Raw genomic sequence first — 19,774 nt, forward strand, 5'->3', positions numbered from 1 at the left:
AAGCCGAAGGCTTAAACCTTTAGATTTTAGGTTATGTCGATAACCTGTGCTGCAACACTATCTACGATTTCAACACAAACATACTGAATGCACCTGTCTGTACTGTATTTAGAGGCCATTTACAAAACTATCAACATAAAAAGTGCAGTAAAAAGCAATTGGATTGCTGCCCTTATGACAATTGATTGTGTTTAAATATACACAAGTTGATTGCTGGCTGTGTTTATTCTTGCAAAATGCCTTAGGTGAAAAATGTCCACGCCTCCATGGAAGCACACTTTAGAGCTGGAGTTGCTGCAAAAATACAACTGATTGTGTTTTAAATATAATGAACAACCTTGCACAACAAGACCAAGGTTGAAAATAAAAAATAATAATTATCCTCCAAGGCATATGATTAAGCTGTTGACATTATAAGTTGCTTGTACTTTACTTGTGGTTTTTAATTAGTATTCTGATCAACACAGAGAAGCCAGACGCTGTTTTTAATTAACCTATGCAAATTTAAAGATCTTTCATGTACATAGTTATGTACATGCTTTTCCACAGACCTTTCAAACAGTGCTTTATTTTTCCTAAATTATTATTAAAATTCAGGTTTAATTAAAATGATATTAGCAGATTTCCTCAAAATGTTGTTTTAAATCTCATGCACTAATCCGCATCTCGGTTATAACAGACTGTGAGCTACATTTATACTGTACCAGAGAAGGTCAATATTGTGAAAGAGAATTTGTTGTCTATAGTTTGGTTGGTTAAGAAAGCACACGATTGAGCTTCTCAGGGGTTTGTCTTCACGGATCAATAAATATCAGCTGGCCAGACGATGTAGTGACAGTGTATTGCTGTCCCGGTTATCTCATTGAGCATGTTCTATAAGAGGTTTCCGATCATGATGGCTGACATCTCAAAAATAAAAGGTCTTTGCCGATTTCTCCAGCGAGGACTGTTGTCACCTTGAAATATTTAGAGGTTATTGTACAAGCAGTGATTTTTGTAACCTTAAATTGCCTGCTGATACTACAGCAACTGTGGCTATTGTGGGCTGAAATCACCCCTATATTCTTTTGATTATAAAACATGCAATCACACACAATATGCTCACCTGACAGAGAAGGATTACAAGACTGCACATTAGTCATGTTTTCCCCACTGATGCTTTCACACAAATGAATATCTTGAGCTCGAACAGCTGCAGGAAACTGCAGGTTTTGTGGTGCAAATCTCTCTTGTTGTGCGGCTTCCTGCACAGAGCACAATAATAGTGTTGGACTGTATGTGCCGTGTGTGTTTTATTCACTTTTTTACGCCTTTGAAAACACTACTCACGTTGATGCAGCGCTTTGTTGAACAAAGGCGGTCTTTGTATGCTGTGGCAGGTCTAGATGTGGATGTTGTTTTAGAGATCTGCCACAGTAAAACGGAGGTCACCTCACTGAGACACATCCACAATCCTTGTGGACTGGATGACTGTGTCAGAAAAAACAGAATAATTATTAGGGTTTTCTTTGCTGCTGCCTCTGACTGAGGCAACACTGTACAGTACACCATTGTTCTCCGCTGATGCTAATGGTAGTGATGATCATTCATTCGAAAGAAATTAATAAATACAATGTAATGCTGTAGCTGAGCTGCTGAGCTGTGTATTAGAATAGGGCCAATTATTTCCTTGTAAAGTAGAAGATTATATCCCTATTTCAATTTTTGTTCTTCCAGCATCGGTAGGATAGGTTTGTTTAGTGTAGCTGCACTGTAGGCACGGTTCCTTTTGGCTTGCTGTAGAATCGTAAAGGCACACTTCTCTCTTCAAATGTTCTGGCTATTTTACACCTTAATGTTGGAAAAATACCCCTCGGCCATTTGTAATAATAGCCACAAACGCAGTTTTAATTCAGGCCTTAATTCTATTCATCACTATCATTAGCCAAGTCAAAGCAATGGTTGAACTGTTTATACTCGCTGATTGTACTGTAAGATTAACATCCTGCAAAACACTTTATTTAAAACATCAAATCGCGTGAGAAGATACAGTATCAGTGAAATAAGAGGCAAAACTGCCACGGACATTGTGTCTATTTTAAACATGTAGTGGCTCGGGCACTGATGGACTGATAGTTGTTGATCAGTGCGGTTAAATGATCATGGAGATTAGCTTAACAATACTGGAAAATCCAGTTTTATCCAACACGTTGTTGTTGTAGTTCTCATTCTGCTGCAGTCATGTACACTGTGCCCAGGGTGCAGTCAGTGCACCTTGACATCACTGTTTGATGAGCAACGTTGCACACTGGAGACTTCAGTGTGGTCAGACATACATTTAAATCATTCTATCAAGAAGAGATAGCGGAATTTTTTTTTACCTTTTAAGGTCAGTTCCACAAAAAAAGTATTTGTTCTCTGTGCTTTACCTGGTAAAAAAATAAAAAATAAAAATACCAACAGGCCAGATGGTGTAGTTGTATTGTTTCCCTGATTATCTCACTGAGCATGTTCTGTTAGAGGTCTCTGTTCATGACGGCTGATGCCTCTGGCTGATGAATTTACTGTAGACCTTGTTTTAGTGTTGTTTCATTCGTGCTGCTCTTTAAACCTGTTCTGATGTGGAGAATTCATGGCGTCCTGCTGATAAATGTGTAACATGAAAAGTCCATTATTATTCACACAATTATGTTACATGGAATACAAACGTAAACAACTGAGTCAAACGCAGAACTGAGCATCACACCGTATGCTACAGTGTCCTGCATCTACAGTACATTAAGCGTTATTTTTGTCTCAATAGTAAATCAGATAAACACCTAATTAAATGCCAAACATCATCATAACACCCAAAATGATCTCTTTAGATGAATTAAGGTAACAATAGCACAGGGAGAAAAACGGATCCATTTATTTGTCTTTTTTCTCTCCTCTGTGGTTGAACTACAGGATATCATAGATTTTCAAAATGCATACTGCGGCACTGTACTGTGCCTTGAGGCAAGGTCAAATGTCCGATTGGGTCTGACTCAAAATCTGTGATCAGTGGGGGAGAATAATTATTGTCCATCACATTTACAGTTTACAGTCAGTGACAGCTGCCCTAGCTGAGCAGAAAGTATATAAAATCATAATGGATCACCTTCTCGTGCTCAGCAGAGAATAAAACCATCACTTTGTTTAATGATACTGCAAACTGATACACGATCAGTGCACACATGTAGAAAGTATAAATGAGTTCCTCATTCACTGTTGCTAAGTTAGCAGCCTGTTTATTTTGACTGTTTCACCAGTGAAAAGGCCTAAGGCAGCAAATATACTTGCTATGTTTAGCATCACATAAAAGTCCACAGATGCTGTTAATTAGTCTCTTCACAAGCTAACTTTATTTGCTGACACGTGAGTGGAATTTGTTCTGTGATACAAATGGCACATTTTGTAAATTCTAAATAGTTCATAAAACATAGATGGAATTAATTTGACTGGTCCTCTGTATTCACAGAGAGAGAGACCCGCAAAAAGAGGGAGAGAGATCTTGATACAATACCATTAAAAACATAATGTTGATTTTGGCTGGTAGCTGCTGTCGTCTGTCTGACAGGCTACCAGCTCAATAACATCTCAGAGGAGTGTTGTTAATATTCCACAGCAGTGCCAGCTTTAACAGCTCCCGCATTTGTTAAACAACACCATCAGACAAGGAAATGCAGTTTTGATTGTACTGTATCTCTGAGCAGTGCAACACTGTTAATTGGTCTCTGAGCAAGTGAAATTGTATTTAAAACAATTTAATGACTGTCTGCAACACAGTTTCTCAGTATCTTCGTGCCCGTTTTAGGTCTTAACAGTCTCAAAAACCCAGTTAACAAGTTGTCATGTAAATATCTGTTTTTAGAGCATGCTCCAAAAAGCTGGGCAATTATAATGGCACATTTCACACCTATTCTATTTATTTTTGGATTGTAATTACAATACATAAATATCATTATGCAGATTGAAGGATTGCATGTGGAGTACTGGACCAACCCCAAGGCTAGCAAGGTGGAATTGGCTACTTGTTAATCACAACACCATGTGTTGCCCACGTTGTTGTGCTATACCTGTGCTAGCAGGTATTTGCTGATGTTAGACACAGCAGCCAACTTTCTTTACATAAAAAAAATTGGGCGAAATATTGTTGACAAGTATTGTCAATGCCATCTGACATTTTGCCAAGGCTCTGACCATAGAATTAGGTCAGCAACTCCTGAAACACTTGTTTGCAGTATTATATAGGGGTGTCTACTGTTCTGTTGTGCTGTTAACCATAACTAGTAATTATAATACTAAGTGGCTGAAGCATAAAGGAAAACCAGTGAGGAGTAATGCTCCCAGTTTCTATATTTCAGCATAATATATTTGCACATAGCATCAGTTTTCACACCTAAAAGCCAAAGACTGAATACAGGATGAAGAGCTCACACAGGTTGAACAGCAGTGTAACCCAGCAGGAACACAAAATGATCAGATGTGAGTAGATAGATAGTAGGCACTTGGACATAGGTACACACTATACAATGGTATCCTGCACATTTCAACTTGGCTCGTCATCTCACAAGGCTCTCTCACTGTAGGACGGCAGCCAGCCAGTGGGCATAGATAGAAACACTGATTCTCACCATGTGTTTTCACCATCATTTTAGAAAACCTTTCTCATTTGCTGATTGATCTCAGCTCTCACGCTCAGGTGGTTCTAAGAGAAATCATTTTTTAACATGATCTGCTAATGAGAGTCATATCAGTTTCTATAAGGCTAAATATGTTCAACACAGCGACTTTCCTCTCTGTGCTACGGGATTCCTGTTGCTTGTTTGTTAGCTCATTACACTTCAGCAGTGTATTTGACTGCCACTGGCATTCTTCACTACTTTACATTTTGTTCATCCATAAATATGATAAACCATTTAACAGAATGATTTTTTCATGCAAAACAGATGCAAGTGCAAACATTAGCTTTCATCTGCTACTTAGCAGACTGCTGAGGCATTTTGCTTAACAAATTAGAGAGGAGAACTAGACCCATATTTCATTATCACCAAGTAATCATTTTTTAGTCTTTTTACAATGACCCAATTTTACTTTCCTCAACTCAGCAGATGGAGAGAGCTCCAGCAACAATTAATTAACAGGAATTAGTAGCATTAATTAGAACAAAAACATCTAGGAACTCATTAGTGTGATATGGATAACATTTCCACTGAGAGTCAACCAATTGAACTTTTAATGATAAACAGCAGGTTACCATGAGAAAATGAAGAAAACCATCTCAGTTTGATTTAATAGAACAAACAGAGGCCACTGAAACAATGCATAATTAGTAAAGTGCCTTTTTTCTGCTGCCTTGTTTTAGTTCTGAACTTTATCATTCACCTGAGTGTGACAGCTGATTAAGTCAGATGGGGTCGATTGATCCTGTTATTAATTGCCACAATTGTACTTTATCATTCATCATCAACATTACACTTACATTAAGTCATCTACATTTAAATGTAATGAGTGCTGCAGTGTTTGTTGAATTTTACCAAGAGTGAAATGTGTTATTAATGTTTGTATTTGCATCCAACATTTTAATCCCGAGCATCATCATGGAATTGGAAGCAAAATAATAATAATAATAACAAAACAACACCAACAGATGGCTCACTGAATGCAGTATATGTCACGAGGGAAATGACTGGCTGTACTCACTCGTTGTGCATTCGTTTATGTGAGAATGTTAGGGAGGTTTAAAATGATATGCTATCGTTCTGGCCGTCCCTCCTGAGGATTTAATGTTAGTGGAACTTGGTAGTGACGGTGTACATATGTAGTAATGTAGGTGTTTTTTGGAAGAGGGACTGTGCACAGAGGTTGTTCTTGTTATTCATCTCTCCTGTTGTTTTCCCTATTTTGCGATCTAGATGCTGTGGTCTCATGTCCAACTGTGAGCCGTTGCCTCATTGCTGGTTGCAATGTCTGTTGTGAATAGCATGCATTTTGAATGAATGCCAACATGCCAGTTTCAGCCACCTTAGCACTGGTGGGTACATGCCTTAGGCTTTTCACCACTTTGGTCCAAACTTAAGCATCTTATTAACCACTGCATAGATTAGATAAATGTATTCATGGCCCCCAGAGAAGGAGTGATGAGGTTTGTTCAGAAAGAAAGTAATGCACATGTTTGTGCAAATTTGACTGCACCAGTGGGAAATGTCTTTCTCCTTTATCCATTTAGGGATACATTTTTCACTGAACTATTTCAAATGAGGAACCTCCTACAGAACACAATGACGTAACTGAGTGCAAACAAAAGTTAGTTGGTTTGACTCGTGAACATGCTCATCAGGTGAGTTAACTTGTCCAGTGTGCGTTCTTTGGCGGTGGAGGAATACCCTCAGTGGCCCGAGGCGTCCTGAACAAAGAGAGTATTCGCTTCACTTTTTTTTTTTGACAAGACCTGTCTCTCCCTGTTATCATCCTCTGTCAAGGGTAGCAGCCATTCTTGTTCAGTGTCAGGTCAAAACATGATGTCAGGACAGCAACCTTCTACAACACATGCGGTAACAAGTAGCGCCTTCTTGTCCTATTACAGGCATAATTTGTCATAACATGGCATAACAAATAAACTTCATACACAATATAATAATATTAATCTATAATAACATAATATATTAATATCTTTTAAACACATTCTCTGGCTGACAAGAGGTTCAATGATTTGCAACATTTGTACTATTGATCGTCTTCTACTTCCAGTTTTCAGCACTCCATTAATGCTTCACAGTATGGCAGACTTCAGTTATGTTTGTTACTGTAAGTTGAGTTATATATTATTTATACTAATTCAAAAGAAGAAACAGTGATCTGATAATATTGATTTTAAGTCCAGGAACAGCTGGATGTGGTTGGATTGTATTGTGGTTTCTGTGTTAGCGGTTGATTGCTGGTGGGCTTGAGGAATAGCACAAGATAATATAGTCCACCTAACTATGGTACTCTGTCCTTTAGTTTCCATTTGTAGTCCTTAACATAAGAGCTGTCGCTAATGCGCTCAATCTGAAGACAAGCACAAGCCTAATTTGTATAAGGCTAGAATATGGCCGCATAAAGGACTACATTTATAACAACATACAGGTTGTGAGGAGAATGCAAATAATTGGATGAAAATGTACAAATTCAGTGTCAGTCTATTGAATTCCATTAAAATGTATGGCGACAAATAACCCGAGAGACAATTTTCTTCTGAAGAAATAGGTCACAGATTCAATTACAGCCACTGAAGCATGGACTCAATCTATCATGCCAAATTAAGTGCATTTTAGCAACCTACTTTTCTCTGAGAATTTTATAGACACATTCAGTCAAGTGGAGAGATTGTGCTGAAATAAAATTATATCAGCTTTTCTGTCTGTTTCTAATTTATAGTGGTTTTAAAAGGTATAAACGTTGGAAAATCACTTTCTCCCCATAGAAGGCTGAGTTTATCTGTCTGAAGAGGCGAGCGCTTTGCCTTTCTCTGATTTTTATTACAAGCTAAAGAGGTGCAGAGATTGCCGCTTGCTTATATTCTGCCAAGTTTCACCTGCAGTCAGTTATGAAGGGAATCAAGTAACATCATATATTTAATCATGCTTAGAGCACTGGAGTGCATGCACTGTGCATGAGTGTGAGTGAGTGTTGAATATATGCATGTCTCAGTTTTCTGTCATGTTACTATAGCAATAGTTCACTGCAGTGTATTGTACGGTACTTTACTATGGCAAAGCCTGAATGGTCTCTTTGGTCTGAATCCCAAAGCAGTGGCAATAAAAGTCAGTTCATTTCTGGTGCTCACAGCATTAAACCTAAATCATTTCAATTAATTTCAAAAGGTAATGTCTACCTTACTTGGGATGATCCACAGAACTAAAACAATCACATCTTTGTAAGAAATAATCATAAACATGGAGGTATGTAAATTATTTAGTGTATTCACTGACACCAGAAATCCAACAATCTTTTTTTAACTGTTTCCACAACCTGCTCCACCAAGCATGGCTGTGTTGAAGCATAAAATGTTAATAAAGTGTTAACAAATACTGTGCAACTGACTGCACTTGAATGCAACAAACCCCCTTTTCATTTGGTTTGTGTTACAAATCATTTATTAGACATGCTACCCAGTGGGAAGTTAAAGTGCTAGATGTCCATCCACAATGCCAGCATTGAGAGAGACGGAGGAAAGGTCGGGGTTGTGTGGATAACACACACAATGCAAGTAACAGTGATGCACTTATCAAAACTTTGACTCACTGAGGAGATCACTTGGAAATAAAGAGAGAATTAAAGTAAAAGAAAGTACAATAAATCTCACTGTGTGTGTTTTTTTTTTAAGTGTTTAATTAGCACATTAAAATTGCATTGATTTCACGAGTTCTCAACAGGGTTGAATGATTGGCACGTACAATTCTTCTCTGTTTGATGTTGTTTTGGAGTATTGTCATTTTATTTTTAAAAGGTGTTAGTGAAGTGTTGTTAGGTATTCCCTGTTGGTGGAGTGTTCATCAAGAAATACAGGGCAGTAGGCGAAAAAAGCATCAACACTTCAGCTGAACAGTTATTTAGTTGCCACTGAAAACGTAAAACTAAATAATAAAAACTAAGTTAGTAGTAGCTGTCAACTTATTTTAAAGGTCCAATCAGTAATTTAGCAAAATAAGTTTGAAGATTGAAAACAAGAAAATACTCATTGCATTAAAATACACGTTTTATTAATTGTGTTTTCTATCATGAATTTAATGACTTCTGTTTTTTGTTTTTTTTAGTGTTTACTAATTGCAACAGAATAAAAAATTATATTCCTCATGTTTCAGTAAGTACACAGTTTAAAAGTATGTTTCTTCTATCGAACCTAGATGTTGGACCGTGAAAATATTTTGGTTCTGTCTCTGAAGCTCTAGAGGCAGTTTCATCATACCTGGTATAAATGTCCACTTGGACAACATTAAACTTATTAGAAGATAAATCTGGGCAGATGCTAATGTTAACTTCGCTTCCTGGCGGAGGCATCCACCACGATGCAGTAAGTTAAAATAGTTTAAACTTATATATATATAAAAAATTAAACCAGGCTCAAACTAATTTATAAAACATTTCCAGCCATAAAATGTTAGTGAGAGCCGAGTAGCCTAGATACATTTTTAAATAACAAAGCATGTTTTTATGTCTAAATTACTTTTTATCTTCTCACAACTTTGCATGAATTACAAATTATCTTTAATTACCCCTGAAAAAACATGAGTGCAACGAGTGCAAATATGTTTCAAATCTTTTTCACTTTCAAACCATACAAAGTTGTATTTTGTGGCCTATAAAGGCCTAGTTAATCAGAGTATGAATACTAATCAGTGTAAAGTTTATGAGAGGAAAAAAGCAGATATTCACACTGGGAATATCATACTGTGTTCCAAATGGCTGATAAACACTTTCCATCCAGTATAGTATCTCTTTTTTAGTTTTAGGCTGTTTGCCATCTTCTAAATCTACGTAACTAGCATAATGCTGGAAGAACATAAAGACACCTTTTGATGTAGTGTGTGCTTTCGAACGAGTGTGTGACATAAACACTCCGCAGTCCAAGTCAAATGGATGAAAAGCCCATAAAAGACTTTTGTATATAGTTTCCCTTCAGGAACTCAACTAGAAATACTTTTAGGGGTAAGATAAAATGTTTAGTAAGTATGGCTCCAACTCAAAAAACAATTTCACAAAGGCATGCAGAGTTGGATGACACAGAGAGGAGTGATTCATCCAAAATTGACACTCACCTCCAAGTAAAAGCTATTTATTGTCTAGTGATATTCAGCAGAAGTAAATATGCTCTCTTGTCATCATCTTGCCATCTGGTAAGGGACGCCAAGTTTTCTCATTTCCTCTGCATGTGCATTCAGATGATGAATGCCAGGGAAGAGAGCAACACTGACCGTGTGAGCACAGACCAGCTCGTCTTTCTCTCTGTTTTCATGGATCTTTTTTTCCTCATACAGGTACTGAATGTCATCTGACTGAAGTTGCAGAACAACTCTGAACACATTCAGTGGAACTACTCTTGGCATTACATTTGGTTCTTTTTTTTTTTTTTTACCTGCTCCGTTTGATCTTAAGTTGCACTATACTGTGCTGGATATTCTCCTCTGGAAAAAAAAAAGAAGATATTCCATAAAGGGGAGCTTTAATAATTCATGACGCCAGATTTAGATTTGTGCCTCACTGCTCAGAAACTGAAAATTCTCCACTGTGGTAATTTGCAGGAGACCTCAGCTTTTTTTTTTAAGTTTAATGTACATGTCAACAAGTTTTTTTTTAACCAAGCATGATATATTGTTGATCACGTTGTGCTTTATTGTAAATGCAACAGAGGAAACATTGTGGGATGAATTACATCCAGGCTATGTTCTGTGCCTCCCTCTACTATTAGGCTTATATTGTACCTCAGAACACTGTACAAAAGCCTATTTATTCTGGAAATGGTTTCCTATAAGGTATAGCCTGATAACGTCTGCATGCAGTATATGTTTAATTAAAGTCTCACGACACCTCAAAATGCACACTTTCTCTTTACATCCCCTACATTGTGATCAAACAATATATTTAAGAATGTTGCCTTCAGCATGTGATTTAATAACAGTGTGCTAAACAGCTCTGTAAAAAAAAAAAAAAACTTTACCAGCAGAAACGAGTGCTATCATCCATCATTCAGGAGTCACCTAAATACTTTATGCTGTATTATTTTGTGCCCTAGCTTTTCCAAGATACTGTTGTTGTTATTTGTTTGTCCTCTCCTTGGTGTAACATTAATCACGTTACAGTGTTTGGTGTAATGAATGGTCTAACTAGTCATTAGCTGGGTATATGGTTTAAGTTGCCGGCCTAGTTACATTTTAATGAAATGAACATGATTGAGGAATATGCACCAGTCAGTTTTGTGTTTCCAGTGCTAATGCAATGTAAATGGAGCAAAATAATCTGCAGTGAGTAATGTCTGTTTACGTATGCATCGTGCATTCAGTGTTTGGTTTCCCTTGCATGCAAAGTATTACCTAGGTAATTGATTTTGCAAGGTTCATTAGGCACAATTTGTATATCAGATGGGCTGGAAAAGAGAGTTGTTGATTACTTAGATCTTGCTTTCGGAAATTGCTTTTTTCACATTCTTATCTCTGTTGCAACGCTAATGGCACCATACTTCAGTAGTTTTTGCTGTGTTAAGAAAGTAACACTGGCGAATTTCAACAACTTGTTTTGTATTCATGCATGGTTTGTGTGTGTGTGTTTTCGTCATGTCGGTGGGGTCATAAACAGAGGAGATAATGCTCTAGTTCATCATCGAGATGGCAACATGCACCGACTTATATGAACAGACACAGAGGCCTACACACAGTGCACAGGTGTATGTTTGCTGATGGTTTCTGTGGTTTTCTTTAAATCACAAACATCTCCCTAAATACTACATTTACAACCACGTAAAAAAAGCATGTCCTTGAACAGGAGACAGATCCGTAACATGAGCCGTCCTCAATACAAAGATACCTTCCAGTAATCACTTTTCAGTTTCAACGATTGCTTGAAGAATGAAACCTTATATTTCATGGATCCAAACATGGTTGAAGCTGGAGATGCTTTCCCTCTGGTGTCCATACGTCATTCATCCTCACAACTTACTTTGGGTGTTTTTTTTTGGGGGGGGGGGGTCTGCCATTAGTGACTGTGTACTATTTTAGGCAGTGGTTGACAAGCGCTGGCTTTTACTGGCAACCAATTTAGCTGTAGAAATTTCACCAATTCAAGGGCCCCTTCAACCTCTCAAAGGTCCTTTGCTGATGTTTGCAAAACCATTAGTGCTTCCACACCACACCTGCCAGATTAATAGTTCTGTACTCCAACAGACAAAAAATAAATCTTGCAAATTGGAGATGAAGTGGTTTAAGCATTTGGAGGGAGTTAGCAGCTGAAGACCTTGGTTTAAGACTTTGTGCATTTTCTAAAGGTTGCTCGGCACCACGGTGGATCTGCATAGAGCTGTCTGCAGAGAACCAGTCTAAATACTTCTATATAGCTCCAGAATCACACAGAATCTTTTATGTGAGAACTGTGTTTCTTAGCTCCATTCTGGGTATCTTAATGACCTATCTCTGTGGTGCTTTAGTACTTGCAAGCTCAATTTGCTGGCTCATGAGCCAGCTTGCCAGCATAATGTTCTTTCTTCTCCACTTATTAATAATAACCCAGACTTTCTGTTCCTCTGAGCCACCACTCATGATGTTTCACTTTGTCTAACATGACACACTCCTCATTCAAATCTAGTCTGCTCTAGTGTGGAGCTACTTTACATGGAAAATATTTATAATTAAATACTTTAGTGTGTCAGGTGTATTTTTCACAATTTACAAATGCTGTACAATATCTACATATCTAATAATAACAACATAGGTCATTTGTGGCACTGTGAAGGTGGTCGTTGTTAATGATGATAATAATGATAATAAATGTTAATGCTAATAATTACTGTTGTTTGCAGTAAATATTAATCACTACAACAACTGTACAATTCACAATTGTTATTAAAATTATAGTGAAAAACAATGGGGATAACAAGAGGAAGTTTCAGCTTCACTGTGGAAAGTTCACTTTTTTTTAGATGTATGTAAATTAGTGACATTTACAGCAGTTATATATTTACTCATTCACAATATTTGCATATTCCCAGAAGACCTTGTTTCTAAAATAATCCCAACACATGTCTACTGTGTAATTTACAGTGAAAACCTGCAAATTTCAGTTTGCCTGAAACGATGTTCATGTGAGTCTGGCGCCTACATTTTAATGAGGCAACAATCTGACATTGCTGATGAATTTGGGACTAAAGAATCTTACTGACTTTATCTTATTTTCTTTATTAAAAAAACATTTCCATTGATTGATTTACAGTGTTTGTAGTTGCTTTGTGTTGTGTACTTAATTATTTCTGACGGTACATCTCCGTGTGCAGCCCAGTCATGATAGGACACAGCTACACGGTCTGTATTTATCTGAGACTCTTATTTTGCTGCGTTCGCAGTCATTAAAAATTCTTGGCATGGGAATCAACATCTTCATTCAGGGCGTGTAAAACACGAGGGCCATAAAACGTGAGAATAAACAGTCAAAACAAGAAACGGAATAGCACAGTGGCTCGAATTAACTCATGAGTTTGTTTGCTAGGGCTTCTAACAGTGTGACACTAAGTGAAATGTCACGTGAATGGTACAGTAGGTTATAGCACAGTGGGAGCTTCTGTGTCTTTTGGTAAGAAAATGTTAAATATAAAAAATGTGACAACAAAGCTTGCTTCTTGATGAGATCAAACTTTGGAGAACAGCTATATGTTATCTTATATACTCTCATATACTCTCAGAGGAATGTACTCGCATAATTATTTCACAGATACAGACACATATGTTTCTTGTGCACTGTATGTGTTGTACAAAGTCACTTAAGGTACAGTATATTACATTTTAATGAATGCAAGTGCATTCCGACCGTGTATTGAACAGCAGTGGGTTTTATCGTGTTACAGCCTATGTTTCTGTGATTGGATGATGAAGTCTTTACCCACAGCCAGCTCGATTGGAACAGTACATGAAATATGTAACTTGACTTCATTTTCCTCTGAGCTATTTTTGTCAGATCCTCTTGTCTACTTAGCTGTGCAGGTTAATTGTCTCCTCATTTCAGCCTCTGCATGTGATGCAACTTAAAAGGGACATGATTACAAATTCAAATGCTAATTTCCTCAGAGGCTCATGAGGTGAAAATGCATGAAAAACGCATGCTGGTAGGAACTATTTATATGCGAGGTTATTGGGATAGGGGAACAAATTAACAAGGCATCACTCTGGATTATGTTAACATGACAAACTGCTGTGGTGGGGCCTGCCGCTACGTCCACGTGCTTCTGTGAGAGGAAGCGCAGTGAAGTGGAAGTGTTTTAACACTGTGGGATGAGAACAGTACACTGAGGTCATACCCCCGAGCTACAAGAGCTGACCCTTGAATTCATGGACACTGTGGTAATCCATTAGCGGGATCAGGGACACACACTGCACAGCAGACTGCACATAGTTATATGCAGTGCAGCTAAAATAATTGTCTTCATTTTGCTTGCAACATGTTTAAAGATTCACATTAGCCTGTGGCATCCTCCACTCAATGTCTATTGGCTAATATAAGCTAACGATTGCACAGTTGATCTCTGCAGTGCCAGTGGCATTACAGTAATTGGTGGGTTGTGCTGCAATGTTAAGGTGTGATTTTCTCTTGATGGGTATTGTATACTAACATCAATTGTTAGCAACCTTTATATCCAATTTATTAGAGATTGTTCCATTTGTCCTGTATAAGTACCTGTATAATAAGTAATAAATAGATTGTCTGTGTGAGACTGGTGGATTTGCTGATTTCCATTTATTTCTATGACATCATTGGTGACCTCACTTTACTGTTGATCTCTTATTTTGTTATCTGCCTTAATACAGATTGCATAGACGCCTGATGAACTACTGCACGTCTGCTTGTTTCAGCGCAGAGATCCATTACTAAAACTGAAATATATCACACAGAAAACAAGCATTCCTCAGACTAAAGGTAACTCAATTGAATCTCCACTTGATGGCAAACATAAATCCTCCAGCATTAACATGCGGGCACGACATTTGGTTAAAAACACATCCCACTGTTCTTTTAAAGCTAAACTTTAAACTCCTCTAGATCTTTGAACTTGGAAATAGATATATGTTCCCATCATGATTGTTTTCACTGTCACTTTAAATTTTGTTCTACTAGCTGAATACTTTATTATGTGTCTCATTCATTCATTCAGTCACAGCTCAAATCACTGTAAACTATGTGTGATACTGGATGAATAATTTCATTAGAAGCTTTTATTTACTTTAAGATACAATAAACTACTATACTTTTTCTAAACTATAATATGTATTACACTTCCTACATTTTTCAACACCACACTATACCACACCAAATTCATAACTCCTATACAAACTATAAATTACACATTGATTGATCAGCCAACAGCATTAGTATCTGCTTTTGGGTTGACTATTGTAGTAATTTTAGACCGAGTATGTGGCCACCAGGCTTAGAAACCACGTAGTAATGCTTTACTATTTTAATAATATGATGATAGGTATACAATTAATGAACTCATGTACTGATAGATTTTGCATTGATTATATGATGATTGCATATTGTTCATCTGTTGATGTGCCCTTTTAAACATTTTTGTTATTTGTGGACTTTTTAGAAAGAAATGTTAAACAAATTAGGTTGTTTAATGAACATATGTTAACATAACATATCATATATATAACAGATTGTAGCATGGGTCATTTGTGATATACTTATGGAAGAGAATACGTTTAATAAGACTTATGCGTTAAGGCTTAATGTTAATGACGTAATATTAGTTTAAATATTAGTATACATAATTTAGGAACAGTGATATCTATTGACATTTAAGTAAAGTCTGCTCAAATTAAATCTGACCAGTACATAAACTAGTGTTTTGTATCTTCCACTCCCTGTCTTTGTTTCCCTCTTTCTTTTTCTGCACCCCCTCCCTTTTCTCATTGTATTTCTTGCTCTGTCTCTCTCACACTTACACACGCACGCATGCACATACACACACAGACTCATGTTCGCACATGTACACATGCACATGCACAAGCACGGAGCCCTGCTGCACCCTCCTTGCAGGAAATTTAATGGCCTCGTGAACATCAGCCAGGGTCATGCCTGGGTCACAGCCAATTTATCTTACCAATGCACAGTGAGGGGGCTGTGTATGAAAAGCATCTTTACATTAGCTGGGGGTTGTAATTGATTAGCTAGTTTGTGTACATAAAATAGATTGCAGTTGCAATCTCAAAAGGAAAGGATGCGATCAAATTGAGTGTTATTCTCCTGACAGGATATAATCATTTGCTCTGTGCTGTGCATTGTTCCTACACTGTAGTCTTCATTATTCACTTTCCTGTTTGCAGTGATTTGATTATTTTCATTCTATTCTATCTGAAGAAAGCACTAGAAAACAAACAGTTTGAACATATGATGAGTTGACACAGATAGATAGATAGATAGATAGATAGATAGATAGATAGATAGATAGATAGATAGATAGATAGATAGATAGATAGATAGATAGATAGATAGATAGATAGATAGATAGATAGATTTGCATCTTCATTTAATTCGTTCTCCTCTCATTTCCAGTGGTTGTCTGTATTCTGCACAACAGTATGTCACAGCATTTTCTACCATTACCTTGCTTCTTGCTTCACAAGCAGCGCCATTGTTTCTTCCTATCTCTTAAGCTGGCATGCTTAGATTGCTCACCAATCTTATCTGGGATTGGACAAGAGCCAGGTGCAAATAGTTATAATGAATGGAATTGCATTAATTAAGTTCCGGCAACCTAATATGTTGAAATACAATATGGATGTTGGCTGGCATTTCCAGCATGTGGTTGAGGGCTCAGGTTGCTGTATATTCCATAAAAACATTTTGGGAATCATCCCCTTTGGAAAGAGCAGAGGCCTTTGTGGCTCTGTGGTGACAGAGACTCACCACAAGGCATGCTTTCGTCTATGTCCTGGTTTAGTGATGACTTCTCATGTCTACTCACAGTTCTAAATGCATTCCCATCTGTGAAATGCCAAACAAATTAAATCTAACGCACGCCGATTGGATTCAGTCATACTCCTCATTATGGCCATTAGAAGCCAATGAGGTATTGCAAATATTTTATTGCCAAATTTAATGAAGCTGCAGTTCTCCATTTGGATTTCTGTGATATTTGCATATGCCAGCCGCACACGGCCGACTGTAATGAAGCTATTTGGCAAAGCTTGATCCACTTTTATGACACAGGTCAGGTGTATTCAAGCAACCTTAATTGTGTAGTGCACAAATCAAAAGTCCATATTAGATTACAGCCTCTATATACAGGTCAGCAGAGGTGATTATCAGTGACAGCAGAAACAGTATACTATCTAAAGGACTGTAGAGGAGTGGTTAAGGCAATTTTATGCAGGTTCACAGGTTTCTACACCAAAGGCCAGATTCCACCATGCCTAATTGAGTTGCAGATGTAATACATATTTATGTGCTGAAAAGGTTTTTTTTTCCAAATAGCCTTAAATCTCCTGATTCATTTTGGATTGGTGAACTGTTTGGTTGCACAGCACCGTTTGTGTGCCTCTTTGTGAATGCTGGATAATAATATGTACTAATACTGAATTGGTAATTAATCATTGCTTCATTTTTTAGCCAGTCCTTTGGTTAGGGGAATAGGGTTGATATAAACAATGGCAACAGCACAGAAGCCTGCTCCCCCAGCTATGGTGCTACACTAGTGCCATCTAGTGCAGGAGATGTTGATGTTGCCAGGGAAAATATACAATAAAATGGTTTTCAAGCCAGTGGAAAAAATGTTAATACATGATCAGCAGTAATTCCCCATGAGTAAAAAGAGTTGTTTTTTCTGAGCTCTTTGCACGTGTAAAGTGACGTCTTTGTACGACACCAGGTGGTGCTGAGAATAAGAGCGATACAACATCAAGAACAGGCAAATAGGAAATAAACATGTCCTTATATCTAACTGAGATATTTATAATACTAATATTGTCCAAAATGTAATGAACTCCACACTGTTGCAATGTATATTCTCTCCCATTTTTCTAAACAGCAGTCTTAGATCTTACACAACGCAAGAGCGCCATCCTGTGGTCGTTTTCCAGTTGAGCACAAAGCCAAACGAAACAAAAGGCAGTGTGATTTATTGTGCAGATCCATGCATATATATTTTCATTCAACCACAATAATAATGGGACAATGTCAAAATTACACCAGTTATATTTTACACAAATAGAGTCATCAGTCAGTTAGGGGGATAAACAAAGCCAGATGCTGCTGATGCCATATATTGTTTTTCATTTCATTCTTTGGTACTCTGAAACAGCTGTTGGTTAGAAGGATTTAGTGGAAGCATTCAGCTGAATTGTTTACTTTGATTTATATGAGTTATAACACAGAACATGTGAATTATTTCTCCTAAAACAAGTCGTGGCCCACTGCTGAAGTGCTTTCTCTCTCTCATGCACTATATTTACTACTGTGAAATATTGGACTTTGAGACTTTTGCTCAGGTATTATAGTTTTGTATCATATGAAAGCAGGAGACATGTGTGTTGTTCAGAGTTAAACCAATGTAGTAAATCAAACCTGTGGCAGAAAATTCCCTTAAGCGCTGCAATGTAACAAAAGTGGAGCAATACTTGGCTCTGTTGCTATTTTGACATCATCCAGCAGATGAATGCTGGGTTGGAGTGGTTTTCCTGTCCCCAGGTAAGCTGTACATCATCTTTTGTTTGCTTGGAAAGCCGCCATTACTCTGAATTTGGTCCAATGTTGCTGCAACAGTTAGCAGCAGTAGGTCCAGCATATTGGTTTCTCTGCACAGAGGAATGTGAAAGTGAATGAGCACAGCTCTTCTCTCTCTCAACAGCCGATGTTTAATGCCCTTGAGCAAGGCACTGAGAAGAGCTTCTTCATGGTCCAATGTTGTGGCTGTACTAAGCTATTGTATCTCTCAGGTCTAAAGATACAGTAAGTTACAAATAGGTGAGTGTGAAGAACAAGTAACAAACATTTCTTTGTTCATTAAAAATAAGTTTCATAAAGTGTGATTCAGGCAGCAGCTGCACACAGCAGGAAGTGTGGAGTCCAGCTGGATTACTGAATCAACACTTTGCTTTAACAGTGCTACAGTATACACTTCAGTGTGAACATTCCCAGAAATAATTACAATTTCAACACAGTATCAACAAAATGTTAAGTAGCTACAAAACACTTAAAATTGCAGGTACAAAACACTCAAACAATGTTTGACTAATTAAACTATGATGAAGGAACCAACTGCAACAAACATCTACAAACGTCTGAACACCCTTAATTACTGAGGCTCCTTTTTTTTTATTTCAATGTTTTATAAGCTCACATTTATTTTTGATAACAGATTCAGTTCTCCTGACTTTATTCAGTGTGAAACACTGATACCAATGCCAAACAACCTTTCACTGCCACATGCATGAGGTCAGTGCAAGGTGGATACCATCATGTTTGAATTTTGTTGAATTTAGTATAATTAAATTTGGTTCATTTTATATCTCTGTTCATCTTGTCATGCTAAAGATGACAGCTGCAGTCACTTTTGTTGCACTGATCATAAGAAAAGATTTTTGCAATGTTGCAAATGGGTGTACAACCTTCAACAATCATGTTCGTCTTTAAAAAAGGGTTGACAAGGACACATTTAAATTAAGGGATTTGTAATTCATAAAGATGCTCTTTAAATGTAAAAGTGTGCATTAGGTACTTGGCTTAAGAAAGAAAAGTGAATGAGAGAGGCAACATTTCATCACAAAATACTTGCTTCCACCTTTTCTCTACAGGAAAAATGCACTTGGAAAAAAAAGTTGTACTTCTGTACTATCCTCCTGTTGTTTAAAAGTGCTATAGTTGCACATACACTTCCCAGTCATATATTTTACCAAATGAAACATTGATGTTCCCTGTAAAGTCTCCATCCTTCTTACTACATGTTTCACAGACAATAGCACTTTGCCAGCAATTTGTTTCAGCCAAGATGTATGGTGTGATAAATATTTAAAATCAAATTTGGCAA

This window comes from Anabas testudineus, chromosome 3, assembly GCF_900324465.2.
Source record: "Anabas testudineus chromosome 3, fAnaTes1.2, whole genome shotgun sequence".
NCBI classification, from domain to species: domain Eukaryota; kingdom Metazoa; phylum Chordata; class Actinopteri; order Anabantiformes; family Anabantidae; genus Anabas; species Anabas testudineus.